Raw genomic sequence first — 13500 nt, 5'->3', positions numbered from 1 at the left:
GAGGGTGTGTACAAAAGTATGGCGAGTTTATGTACAAGAGTGTGGCGAGGGTGTATACAGGAGTATGACGAGGGTGTGTACAGGAGTGTGGCGAAGGTGTGTATAGCAGTGTGGCGAGGGTGTGTACAGGAGTGTGGCGAGGGTGTGTACTGCAGTGTGGCGAGGGTGTGCACAGGAGTGTGGCGAGGGTGTGTACAGGAGTGTGGCGAGGGTGTGTTCAGCAGTGTGACGAGGGTGTGTACAGCAGTGTGGCGAGGGTGTGTACAGGAGTGTGGTGAAGGTGTGTATAGCAGTGTGGCGAGGGTGTGTACAGGAGTGTGACGAGGGTGTGTACAGGAGTGTGGCGAGGGTGTGTACAGGAGTGTGGCGAGGGTGTGTTCAGCAGTGTGGTGAGGGTGTGTTCAGCAGTGGGGCGAGGGTGTGTTCAGCAGTGTGGTGAGGGTGTGTTCAGCAGTGTGGTGAGGGTGTGTTCAGCAGTGTGGTGAGGGTGTGTTCAGCAGTGTGGCGAGGGTGTGTTCAGCAGTGTGGTGGGAGTGTGTACAGCAGTGTGGCGAGTGTGTGTACAGGTGTGGACAGGAGTGTGGCGAGTGTGTGTGTACAGGAGTGTGGCGAGGGTGTGTACAGGAGTGTGGCGAGGGTGTGTTCAGCAGTGTGGTGGGAGTGTGTACAGCAGTGTGGCGAGTGTGTGTACAGGTGTGGACAGGAGTGTGGAGAGTGTGTGTGTACAGGAGTGTGGCGAGGGTGTGTACAGCAGTGTGGCGAGTGTGTGTGTACAGGAGTGTGGCGAGGGTGTGTACAGGTGTGGACAGGAGTGTGGCGAGTGTGTGTGTACAGGAGTGTGGCGAGTGTGTGTGTACAGGAGTGTGGCGAGGGTGTGTACAGCAGTGTGGCGAGGGTGTGTACAGGAGTGTGGCGAGGGTGTGTACAGCAGTGTGGCGAGTGTGTGTGTACAGGAGTGTGGCGAGGGTGTGTACAGGTGTGGACAGGAGTGTGGCGAGTGTGTGTGTACAGGAGTGTGGCGAGGGTGTGTACAGCAGTGTGGCGAGTGTGTGTGTACAGGAGTGTGGCGAGGGTGTGTTCAACAGTGTTGCGGTTGCGAGTGTGTGTACAGCAGTGTTGCAAGTGTGTGTACAGGAGTGTTGCGAGGGTGTGTACAGGAGTGTGGCGAGTGTGTGTACAGGAGTGTGGCGAGGGCGTGTACAGGTGTGGACAGGAGTGTGGCGAGGGCGTGTACAGGTGTGGACAGGAGTGTGGAGAGTGTGTGTACAGTAGTGTGGCGAGGGTGTGTACTGGAATGTGGCGAGTGTGTGTACAGGAGTGTGGCGAGGGTGTGTACAGATGTGTGGCGAGTGTGTGTACAGAAGTGTGGCGAGGGTGTGTACAGCAGTGTGGTGAGAGTGTGTACAGGAGTGTGGCGAGGGTGTGTACAGCAGTGTGGCGGGGGGTGTACATCAGTGTGGCGAGTGTGTGTACAGGAGTGTTGTGAGGGTGTGTACAGGTGTGTACAGCAGTGTGGCGAGTGTGTGTACAGCAGTGTGGCGAGGGTGTGTACAGGAATGTGGCGAGTGTGTGTACAGGAATGTGGCGAGTGTGTGTACAGGAATGTTGTGAGGATGTGTACAGGAGTGTGGCGAGTGTGTGTACAGGAGTGTGGCAAGGGTGTGTACAGGATTGTGGCGAGGGTGTGTACAGGTGTACACAGGTGTACTTCAACTTCAATAATAAACAGATAATCTGGGAGCAAATATACCAGGACTTCACAGAAATAAACTGGAAAGAACAGCTAGAAAATGCAAACCTGAACCAGTGCCTGGAAAAAATAAGCTCAGTAGCACTAGAAATATGTTCAAACCGCATACCCCAAAGAAAGAAGAGGAAGAGATGCAGATTGGAACGGGAACGTCGTTCCCTATGTAGGCGAAGAAAACGAATCACGGAACAACTTGAGAGTCGCACCCTATCTCAAGAACGGCGAAGAAGGTTAGGTAGAGAAATAGAAACAATTGAACTCAAGCTACAAGAATCATACAATACCCAGGAGAGGCAAAGAGAACAAAAAGACATCAGTGAAATAGAGAGAAATCCGAAATTTGTTTTTCTCCTATGCAAAATCAAGATCAAAAACCACATCTTGTATCGGGCCCCTGCGAAAGGGAGATGGAACTTTCACCGATGACAACAAAGAAATAAGCGAGTTACTGAGGAAGCAGTACGACTCTGTTTTCAGCGAGCCATTAAATACACTAAAGATTGATAACCCAAATGAATTTTTCATGAATATGATAACATCAAATCATATATCAGACGTCACCCTATCCCCACTGGATTTTGGAGAAGCCATAAACAGTATGCCTATGCACTCTGCACCAGGCCCGGATTCTTGGAACTCCATATTCATCAAGAACTGTAAAAAACCACTATCGCAGGCCCTCCACATTCTGTGGAGACAAAGCCTAGATACTGGTGTTATTCCTGATATACTAAAAACAGCAGAGATAGCACCACTTCATAAAGGAGAAAATAAGGCAGAGGCAAAAAATTACAGACCGATAGCACTAACATACCACATCATAAAAAATTTTGAGAGAGTGCTAAGAAGTATGATCACAAAATACATGGAATTACAGCATCTCCATAACCCCGGACAACATGGTTTCAGAACAGGGCGCTCTCGCCTGTCGCAGTTGCTGGACCACTATGATATAGCACTAAATGCTATGGAAGAAAAACAAAACGCTGATGTAATTTACACAGATTTCGCAAAAGCTTTTAATAAATGTGACCATGGTGTTAATGCACATAAAATGCGTTCAAAAGGAATTACCGGAAAAATAGGCAGATGGATCTACAATTTCCTGACTAACAGAACTCAATGTGTAATAGTCAACAAAGTAAAATCCAGCCCATCAACCGTGAAGAGCTCAGTCCCCCAGGGTACTGTGCTTGCTCCAGTACTCTTTCTCTTTCTCATTTCGGACATAGACAAGAACACAACCTATAGCACTGTATCATCCTTTGCAGATGACACTAGGATCTTCATGAGAGTAGGCAACATAGAGGACACGGCAAACCTCCAATCAGATGTAGATCAGGTCTTTCTATGGGCAACAGAAAATAATATGGTGTTTAACGAAGATAAGTTCCAGTTCATGCGCTACGGAAAAAATGAAAATATAAAAACGGAAACCACGTACAAAACTCAGGCAAATCATTACATTGAACGAAAAGGCAATGTAAAGGATCTGGGTGTACTCATGTCGGAAGACCTTACCTTTAAAGAACACAATAAAGTAGCCGTCACAACTGCAAGAAAAATGACATAACAAGAACAACAAGGTTGGATAACAAGAACTTTTCACACTAGAGATGCTATACCGATGATGATACTTTTCATAACGCTTGTGCTCTCTAGAGTGGAGTACTGCTGCACAATGAAAGCCCCTTTCAAAGCTGGAGAAATTGCTGACCTGGAGAGCGTGCAGAGATCCTTTACTGCTAGAATCCACTCAGTAAAACATCTAAACTATTGGGATCGACTAAAGAGCCTAAAACTGTACTCCCTTGAGCGCAAGCGAGAGAGATACATAATAATTTACACGTTGATTTTTTTTTTTTTTTTTTTTTTTTTTGAGATATATACACGAGTTGTTACATTCTTGTACAGCCACTAGTACGCGTAGCGTTTCGGGCAGGTCCCTGGAATACGATCCCCTGCCGCGAAGAATCGTTTTTTCATCCAAGTACACATTTTACTGTTGCGTTAAACAGAGGCTACAGTTAAGGAATTGCGCCCAGTAAATCCTCCCCGGCCAGGATACGAACCCATGACATAGCGCTCGCGGAACGCCAGGCGAGTGTCTTACCACTACACCACGGAGACTGTTAGAGGGGCTGATCCCAAATCTGCACACAGAAATAACATCACATGAGACCAGAAGACATGGCAGGATGTGCAGAATACCCCTTGTTGAAAAGAAGAGGTGCAACAGGTACTCTGAGAGAAAACTCCATCAACATCAGAGGCCCAAGACTGGTTGATACTTGGTTGATGGGGTTCTGGGAGTTCTTCTACTCCCCAAGCCCGGCCTGAGGCCAGGCTTGACTTGTGAGAGTTTGGTCCACTAGGCTGTTGGGCCCACATACCCACCACAGCCCGGTTGGTCCGGCACTCCTTGGAGGAATAAATCTAGTTTCCTCTTGAAAATGTCCACGGTTGTTCCGGCAATATTTCTTATGCTTGCTGGGAGGACGTTGAACAACCGCGGACCTCTGATGTTTATATAGTGTTCTCTGATTGTGCCTATGGCACCTCTGCTCTTCACTGGTTCTATTCTACATTTTCTTCCATATCGTTTACTCCAGTACGTTGTTATTTTTCTGTGTAGATTTGGTACTTTTCCCTCCAGTATCTTCCAGGTGTATATTATTTGATATCTCTCTCGTCTTCTTTCTAGTGAGTACATTTGGAGGGCTTTGAGACGATCCCAATAATTTAGGTGCTTTATTGCGTCTATGCGTGCCGTATATGTTCTCTGTATTCCCTCTATTTCAGCAATCTCTCCTGCTCTGAAGGGGGAAGTGAGTACTGAGCAGTACTCAAGACGGGACAACACAAGTGCCTTGAAGAGTACAACCATTGTGATGGGATCCCTGGATTTGAAAGTTCTCGTAATCCATCCTATCATTTTTCTGGCTGCCGCAATATTTGCTTGGTTATGCTCCTTAAACGTTAGGTCGTCAGACATTATTATTCCCAAATCCTTTACATGCTGTTTTCCTACTATGGGTACATTTGATTGTGTTTTGTACTCTGTATTATATTTAAGGTCCTCATTTTTACCGTACCTGAGTACCTGGAATTTATCACTGTTAAACATCATGTTATTTTCTGATGCCCAGTCGAAAACTTTATTAATATCAGCTTGAAGTTTTTCAATGTCTTCAGCCGAGGTAATTTTCATACTGATTTTTGTGTCATCTGCAAAGGATGATACAAAGCTGTGACTTGTATTTTTGTCTATATCTGATATGAGAATAAGGAAAAGCAGCGGTGCAAGAACTGTACCCTGAGGTACAGAGCTTTTAACTGCACTTGGACTAGATTTTATATGGTTGACCGTTACTCGCTGAGTCCTGTTTGACAGAAAACTGAGTATCTAGCGTCCTACTTTACCGGTTATTCCCATTGACTTCATTTTGTGTGCTATCACGCCATGGTCACATTTATCGAAAGCCTTTGCGAAGTCCGTGTATATCACATCAGCATTCTGATTTTCTTCTTATGCCTCAGTGACTTTGTTGTAGTGCTCAAGTAGCTGTGAGAGGCATGATCTTCCCGCTCGAAATCCATGTTGGCCTGGGTTGTGAAGGTCATTGGTCTCCATGAAATTGGTGACCTGACTCCTAATCACTCTCTCAAATACTTTTATGATGTGCGATGTTAGTGCAACTGGTCTATAATTCTTTGCCAATGCTTTGCTCCCTCCCTTGTGTAGAAGGGCTATGTCTGCTACTTTAAGTGCATCTGGTATCTCCCCCGTGTCCAAGCTCTTCCTCCACACTATACTGAGTGCCTGTGCTACCGGCACTTTGCATTTCTTTATAAATATTGAATTCCATGAGTCTGGACCTGGGGCCGAGTGCATGGGCATGTTTTCAATTTCTCTTACAAAATTTAGTGCGCTCGTGTTTATATCAGTTATATTTACAGGGGTTTGAATATCCTGCATAAAGCAATTGTCTGGATCTTCCACCACCTTCATGTTGTTTATTGGAGTGCTAAACATGTCCTCATACTGCTTTTTTAGGATTTCACTATTTTCTTTGTCATCCTCCGTGTATGAACCTTCACTTGTACGAATAGGTCCAATACTGGCAGTGGTTTTTGCTTTTGATTTCGCATATGAGAAGAAATATTTTGGATTTTTCTTTATTTCCTGAATTGCTTTCTGTTCTAACTGCCTTTCTTCAGTTTCATATGAGTGTTTCAATTTCCGCTCGATTTCTTCAATCTCCCTATTTAAATTATGTGAGGAGATGGTTCACCAGCTCACTTACAATAGTGCTCTAATGCCTGTGGGAGCCAGTACACTTGTTAAGTGCACTTGTTAAGTGGGCGGACTTAAGTTTGGTAACCAGCAACCGAAACATCTAGTGTTTGGGCTCATGTGAGAGCCCCAGTCATCAGCAGTCCATAAATGTTACCCTGGCTGGGGTGGCATGTCTGTGGACAGTGCTAGAGCTGATAGCATCATCTCCTTGTATAGCATGGAGCGAGACAACTTTGCGCGGGAACAGCTAGGCCCAGGCGTGGGTGAGCTCTGGGCCTCCCACGCTTGCTGGCCACTTGAGGCGTTGTCATGGAAACAGCCGCCATCTTAGTAAACATCTTGAGCCGCCATCTTAGTAAACATCTTGGAGCTGCCCTAGGGGCTATGCTACACCGTCGCTGATTGGATGAGAGGGGTAGGCTGCTGTATGCCTTCCTCTCATTGGTTATTTCGAGAAGGATGCGGGAGTTGTCGGTGTGAGCATCATTCTGAACCCAGCTGCCACCTTGTCAAGACGCTCTCTGTACTCAATTCGGCCAAATTGAAGTATAGGGCGCCGTGGTGGCTGGACTACTCAACTGCTGATGCTTCCTGCTTCACCTACGACAGCGGTCGTCACAGAATCCGGCCGAAGTCGTCGCTTGGAGGGGTTTAAGACATTGTGTACAGTGGGTAGAGGTACAGTGATCTGGGATCGTGGGGAATGTGCATACGAGCAGTAACGAACTCGTAGATCCCATACCAGTGTTGATTAGACTTGCTAGTGCTCTGTAGCAGTCGATGGGAACGGGGAAATTCGTGTCAGGGTTAAGGCAGATTTCCCATGTTTGTGTGAGACGCTATCGTTGTGCGCGTCACCTGGGTACGAATGCTACACTTCACTGGTAGGTCTACGGTGCGAGCCGAGCCGTGTGTTGAGTGGGAGGGGTTCGAGTGTGCGCAAATTTTTCGAATAAATACCACGTAAGGTACTACCGCCGCCTATGCCACCCGGAACGAGCCAGCCACCTATAGCGGGGTGCCTGATGTATGAGAATGGTGTGTAGCCGGCAGTGTGAATGAGTAAGTACCTATGTGTGTATTTCTGGTAATTAGTAGTCTCTAAAGCTTGAATTCGAGGTCAAGTGTTCCGTCACATTGTCACGCAGCACCTGTTCAGGTGGAGTGGAGTGTAGACGAGGAGATAATCACCTGTGTTGACATCTTGTCAGTCCAGAGGGACTTACGTCTGGTGTACACAGACGTACAGTGTGTGTGTGTGTGTGGGTACACACGGGAACAGAGTATACATAAATTAGCCAAGGACTGAGAGGATGTCCATGTAATAATTATATTATTTCATTGTGGTAATCATTTTTGATCGTCCGTGGGACAGAGTGATATCATTTCCATGTGTGGTCTTGCAGGTGTGGAATTCCAACACTGAGCGCTCAGGTATGTACCTGAGCCAGTGATTCCTGGAAATGATTATTGTGGAGTGTACCACAGTGTGGTCTTAATTTCTTGTATTGTTCCCAGGGCCGTGACAAGTGTGATTTATATATATATATATATATATGTATTAACGTAATTTTGGTAGAATTTGGTGAGTGACGAGGCTGTCTGGAGAGACCGCCACCGCTCTGTCGAGTAACGTAACTCTCAAGAGTGTTTATCAGCATGCGTGATTGTTACGACCCTGGGTTCTCCAGTGGAAACCAGAGGTCAAAATTGAGCTATTAAACTTCCTAGTAGTACAGTTGGTGCATCTCGAATGGCAATTGTTTGTATCTTCCCTGCCAGACGTAAGACTATTATTGTTTCTCAAAGAGCATTTAAAGACTGAGCTGGGGGTTGATTATTAAATAATAACATAGGCACCAACTTTGCTTACTAATACTTTCTAATCATTCATAAAGTAACAATACGTTGCATAGGGGAAGATCTTTAAAGTGCTTAGCTGCACGATCAATTAGGCTCCTCCCGGCACCACGACATGAGGGAGGCCAGGTGGTCGCGAGGAGCTCTCTCTTCTCTGGCTGGTGTCGTGCGGATAAGACCTACTCTGTGGCTGCACCCCTACTCTTCTCCCTTCTACTCTTACTTATTTCCCTTACCTGAAGTTCCTGTATCCTTAAGTTAAGTACGGGGCATTATTAAGTGAACCTACTCTGGTAGTAAATATTGGTGAGACCTGGGGTTAGTATTTGCCAGTGTTTTGTTTACCCCTAAGTGTTGTGTTTTGTATTAGGGTACCACATGGTCTCACTACCCTAAGCTGCATCCAGCTTCAGTGCTTATCCAGTAGTACTTTACCCTAGCTTGTTATTAGTGTAACCTTGTATCCTGCCTATGTGGACCAAGGCTTTTAACGTAAGATAGTGTGGTAAAGTTATTATTATTATTGTTATTGGTGTGAGTGTATATGGGGGGTTGTTAAGGGGTTAATAAATAAGTACCTGAATTACAGAGTATCTCTTCTTCCAGTGTGGGAGCGCATTGATCAACCCTTAGACTAACATATATGGTCTTGTAGCAAGTTATTACTACTGTGGATAGTTTATTTTGGGGGCCGGGCCTTTTAGCTCTCCCATATTTGATACTCTTGTCTTCTAACTACCCTTACCCCTTAATATTACCAGTACCCCATAGCCCCCACATCTATTTTTATAACAAGTGGGGGCCTGTCCGGGAGCTGAACCCGGGACCTCTCGCACCGAAGCGAGAATCATACCCCTAGACCAAGTTCGATAAATCACTCACCCATGTGATTTAAGGAGAGTGAATTCTCCTTAGTGTTCCCAATAACGTTTGATAGCTACATGATAGTAGCTTGTTTGATAGTAGGCTACATGTGATAAATATAAACCTACTAGTTTGATAGTAGGCTACATGTGATATATATATATATATAATCGTAGTGTCACGGTGCCCAGTGTTATTGTGTTATTTACTGTGAGGTGATTGAAATATATTGACCTATGTTCTAGGGGTTATTGAGAGCACTGGGGTCATTTGCAACAGTAAGTAAGTGTGTGCAGTATTCTAATATTTAGAAAGTAGAGTACTTGCCGTGTGTGTTATTGCAAAGGGGTTGTTATTTGATGGTGATTGTTGCTAGTGTTGAGCATCACCGTATGTGATTGCAGTTCAGTAAGCCATTGTGGGGCAGTGTTCTAGAGGGTTCATGTCCTGTAGGTTATTTTACTAGGTTCTGCAGTATTGTCATTGCAACCGGATTGTTACATAAATCACTGTGATTTGTTAGTGTGATTTGTCATTGTCGTGGGGGAACTCGGCTGTAGACGAGTATCTGGATACACATATATTCTCCTGGTTATCTGGTAGGACATCGAAGTCCAGTATTCAGTGAGGTGATTGCTAGGCAATTAATATAACGTAACCAAGGGAACGCCCATTGCTATTAGAGAATTTGTTCTTTGACAATTTGAGTAACGTAGAATACGTTTGGGTTAATTTACTTTCCTGCAAGCAGCTACGGTAGTCTCAGGGAGCCTAGCCATCAGCCAGATAAGAATTAGAGTATTGTCTGTCGTAATTAACGGTCAGTGGGCCGGGTAATTGACGTGTTTCAGGAAGTCAAAGTAATTAACTTCGATCCTTGTTTGATCGACTCACACGAAGGCTACATTGTTCCATTAACGTAACGTCGTTATTTATCTGCCCGGAAGTACCGGCACTTGATTGACTCGTGGGAGGAATAGCGTCATTTTAGAATAACGTAAACGTGGTGCTAATTACTGTTATTAGCCACCTGAATTGGTCTGAGTATGGAAGGCTTAGACGGAATTCATACCTTAATGTAAATTGCTGAGCCAGTGTGAAAGGTTGCGTATTTTAATTGATTAATTATTGATCTTGAGGATAGTAATTAATTACTCTAAAGGTAATCACGAGTGATTACCGTTCTCTTAGCACTTTGGACATTGTAAATCAGAGTTTACCATCGTTGAGTGATTAGTAACCGACTAACGTAAATTAACGTAACTAGTAAAGAGATTAATCAGCTGTCTGGAAGTACAGATATTAATGGGATTTTCTCACTGAATGCTCGACGGGTAGAGTGTTGTGTAATTTCCGCGTTACTAGTGACAGTTGTAAGAGTTATTAATTAACGTAAATGTTATTGTGTTATTAAAGTAAATCAATTGTTATTGATTGTTGATCGTCCGTGGGACGGAGTGTTAACGTAAGGATTAATTTGAGGAAGGGTTGCTGGAGTTGCCAGTGAACCTATTAGTTATTGTTGTCATTGAAAGACTACTGATTTGATTGCATTGCAACCGCCATTGCAGGTGTAGACTGCACTGAGGCGTAGAACAGTTAGGTTACTTGAGACGTGTTTCAGAACCTACTGTGTCATTTGTTGTAATTGTAATTATAGATCTGTTAGTTCTTGTTTCTTGTTGATTCCTCTGTGGTCACGCTTATGTTCGAGTTAGTTCATTATGCAGTCCGAGGGGCTGGTGTCTAGCTGTCATTGATAGTGTCACAGGAAGGATTTCGAGTAACGTCATTGACATTTCTTTTTGTTTTGTTGTAGTAGTTAGTACTTTATTGAATAAACTAAGTTGTTATGGTTAACACTCTTTTCGTTACACCTCCACACATTATTATTGTTATGCAAATGTTCTTCACACTCGACTAATAAAATTGAGACTAATTCTGAGCTTTGGATCAAATATACGGCACCACACAACAATAAATTATTGTTGTGAGAGCCCGTGACCTACTCGTTAGATTCGCTTCGGCGAATGGCGAAGGTCGGCGGCCTAGTGGAGGGGATTTCAATTTTCATTGGGGTCTCGGCGTTTGCTCGCGCCTAGTCAATTGTTCATACATGGTCCCAAAGTGAGGAATGAGCTGCTTACTACACTGGTGTGTTAGCTAAGCAAGTCCTTCCTCAGGCGACCTAGTTGAATATCACGACAGGAATAAAGGTTAAAGAATAAAGAAAATTCTTAGAAATTTTCCGAGCTAAAATTCCTTATACCAATTTCAATTTATTCCAAAACTTCTCACAAGTCACAAACTCTCACAAATTATTCCTTCTTTCACGGGAAATTCGTGTCTGCATAAGCAGTTCCGTTATTTTTTTCCTGCGTTTATAGTGTCGTCTGCGTTCTCTTTCTACGTTAGATCTCTTTCTGGCTTTCCTCAAAGGAACATGTTTCAGACAGACTTGATACGCTTCTGAAGTCAGTTTTTCTATTCCTTCTGTAGGACTTGTATTACTTACAACAGTTCCCCATGGAATGTTTGTAAGTTCCCTGTTTATTATCTCCCAGTCTATCCTTTTATTATTAAAATTTAATTTTCTGAATAGCCCCTCTCGCTTTATCAACGTTTTAGGTCTATTCTGAGTATTGATGGTCGTTTGCACTTCAATGAGCTTGTGATCTGAGTATGTGGTATCTGATATCGTAATGTCTTTGATAATGTCTTCATTGTTCGTAAAGACCAGATCTAGAATATTTTCATTTCTCGTTGGCTCCGATATCTGCTGATTGAGTGAAAATTTGTCACAGAATCTAAGTAGTTCTCTAATCTGTGGTTGGTTAGGTCCTGATAGATTTCCTGGTATAATATTATTGTTTGCTGTTCTCCACCTGAGACTAGGCAAGTTGAAGTCACCTAGGAAGATAATATCAGGTATCGGGTTCTCCAAATTATCAAGGCTATTCTCAATTTTGCTTATCTGTTCTGTGAATTCCTCAGCCGTTGCATCTGGCGGTTTGTATATTAGTATAATCACTAAATTTATTTTCTCTATTTTTAATCCCAGTACCTCTACCACCTCATTTGTAACGTTTAGGAGCTCCGAGCATACAAGGTCTTCCCTAATATACAGACCCACTCCTCCATGTGACCTAATTTTCCTATTACACCTGTATAGCTTATATCCTGGAATCCAGATCTCACTGTCCAACAATTCCCCTGCATGGGTTTCTGTGAAAGCTCCAAATACTGCATTTGACTCCGTGAGGAGGCCATTTATGAACTGTACTTTGTTGTTTGTTCTTGTTTTCAGTCCTTGTATGTTGGCAAAGATGAATGAGGTTACTCTATTAGTGATAGCTTGAATGGGAGACTTTTTCGGCAAGCCCATTATTCGTGGACATAATGAGTTTGTTCTGACCAGTACTGATTGTTGTAGGGCAGTTGTCTGTCGTAGTTGTAGTTCCCTTTCGGTGGGTAATTGTATCTGTAATTCTGGAATGCAAGTGGATCTGGTATCCAGTTCCATACACTCTCCATGCTGCTCCTTTTGAATTCTCTGCCGGTCTGGTATAAAAAATTTATAGAGTTTTCTCCAAATTCATTATCCTGCTTGCCACTCTTTATGTAGCGTTCCGTGCCTTTCACGTGAAAGTGTGGGCAGCTGAGGTCATAGCATTTTCTGTCCTCCAGTGAGGTTTGGCACATGTCAGGATGGAAAAATCTACATATTCATCCAAATCGACACTCACCTTTCCTAAGCATATTTAAACATTTTTTGGGATGTTCGTAACTGCATTCTAATCCTTTCTTATTACCAGCATATCTATGTCTGCATATGCCCTTTGCATAAAATTTGCATAAGTCTGTCCTTCTGTTCTGAATTGCTTTATCGGGAACCGTCGTAGTGTCTGTACCTATCGAGCTGTCAGTGCTGTCTGGTACACTTTCTAGTTTACTGTCATCTACATCCTGGCCTACTGAGTCAGAGTTTACAACTTCCTGAGTTTCAGCCTCAGTTTCATCCCTGACTATAGCCTCCGCCCCTTGTATATTAGAATTGTTGTTGTTCCTTTCCCACTCCTTCTGGATGGCTGGTAGGCTTCCAATGAATGATGTTTTCCGATCATGCGTCATGTTATCTAGAAGGTTTTTTAGGATATTCCAAGCTGGAAGATCATTTTTACACACCCAGAGCAAGTGGCCAGCTCTCAGTGCCGTAGTGTTACTCACTCCTGTACAAGCCGAATGGAATCTAGTCTTACAGATATAACATTCAATTCCCGTTACCTTCGTCTTTAAGGAGTTGTTACAGTGGCCACAAATTTGTTTATTTACTCCCATTTTGCCTTGTTTTGTTGTATATATCTATATACTTATAATATTATATGTATATTGTATATTTGTAACAATATATATGTATATATATTTATATGTTTAATATTTATAATATTATATGTATACCGTATATTTGTAATATTATGTACGTTATTTTGTTCAAACTTTATGGCAGGTACTTAGCGTAGGGTAGCGAAGCTGGTCCCCGGTCAGTACAGGTGACCTCTTGTGGCCCAGGTTGATGTTACCAGTTTCCAGTTACCCGATTTATAACCACTGATGCCGCCTCTTGCCACTATTCTATATTTCTAGTATTCTATATTTATAATATTCACTTCCAACTTATATGTTGTTGTGATACCCGTTCTACATCACTGTTCCACGAATCACCGTT

The sequence above is a fragment of the Procambarus clarkii genome, chromosome 36 (assembly GCF_040958095.1).
Source record: "Procambarus clarkii isolate CNS0578487 chromosome 36, FALCON_Pclarkii_2.0, whole genome shotgun sequence".
NCBI classification, from domain to species: Eukaryota; Metazoa; Arthropoda; class Malacostraca; order Decapoda; family Cambaridae; genus Procambarus; species Procambarus clarkii.
This window is presented reverse-complemented; position numbering follows the sequence as displayed.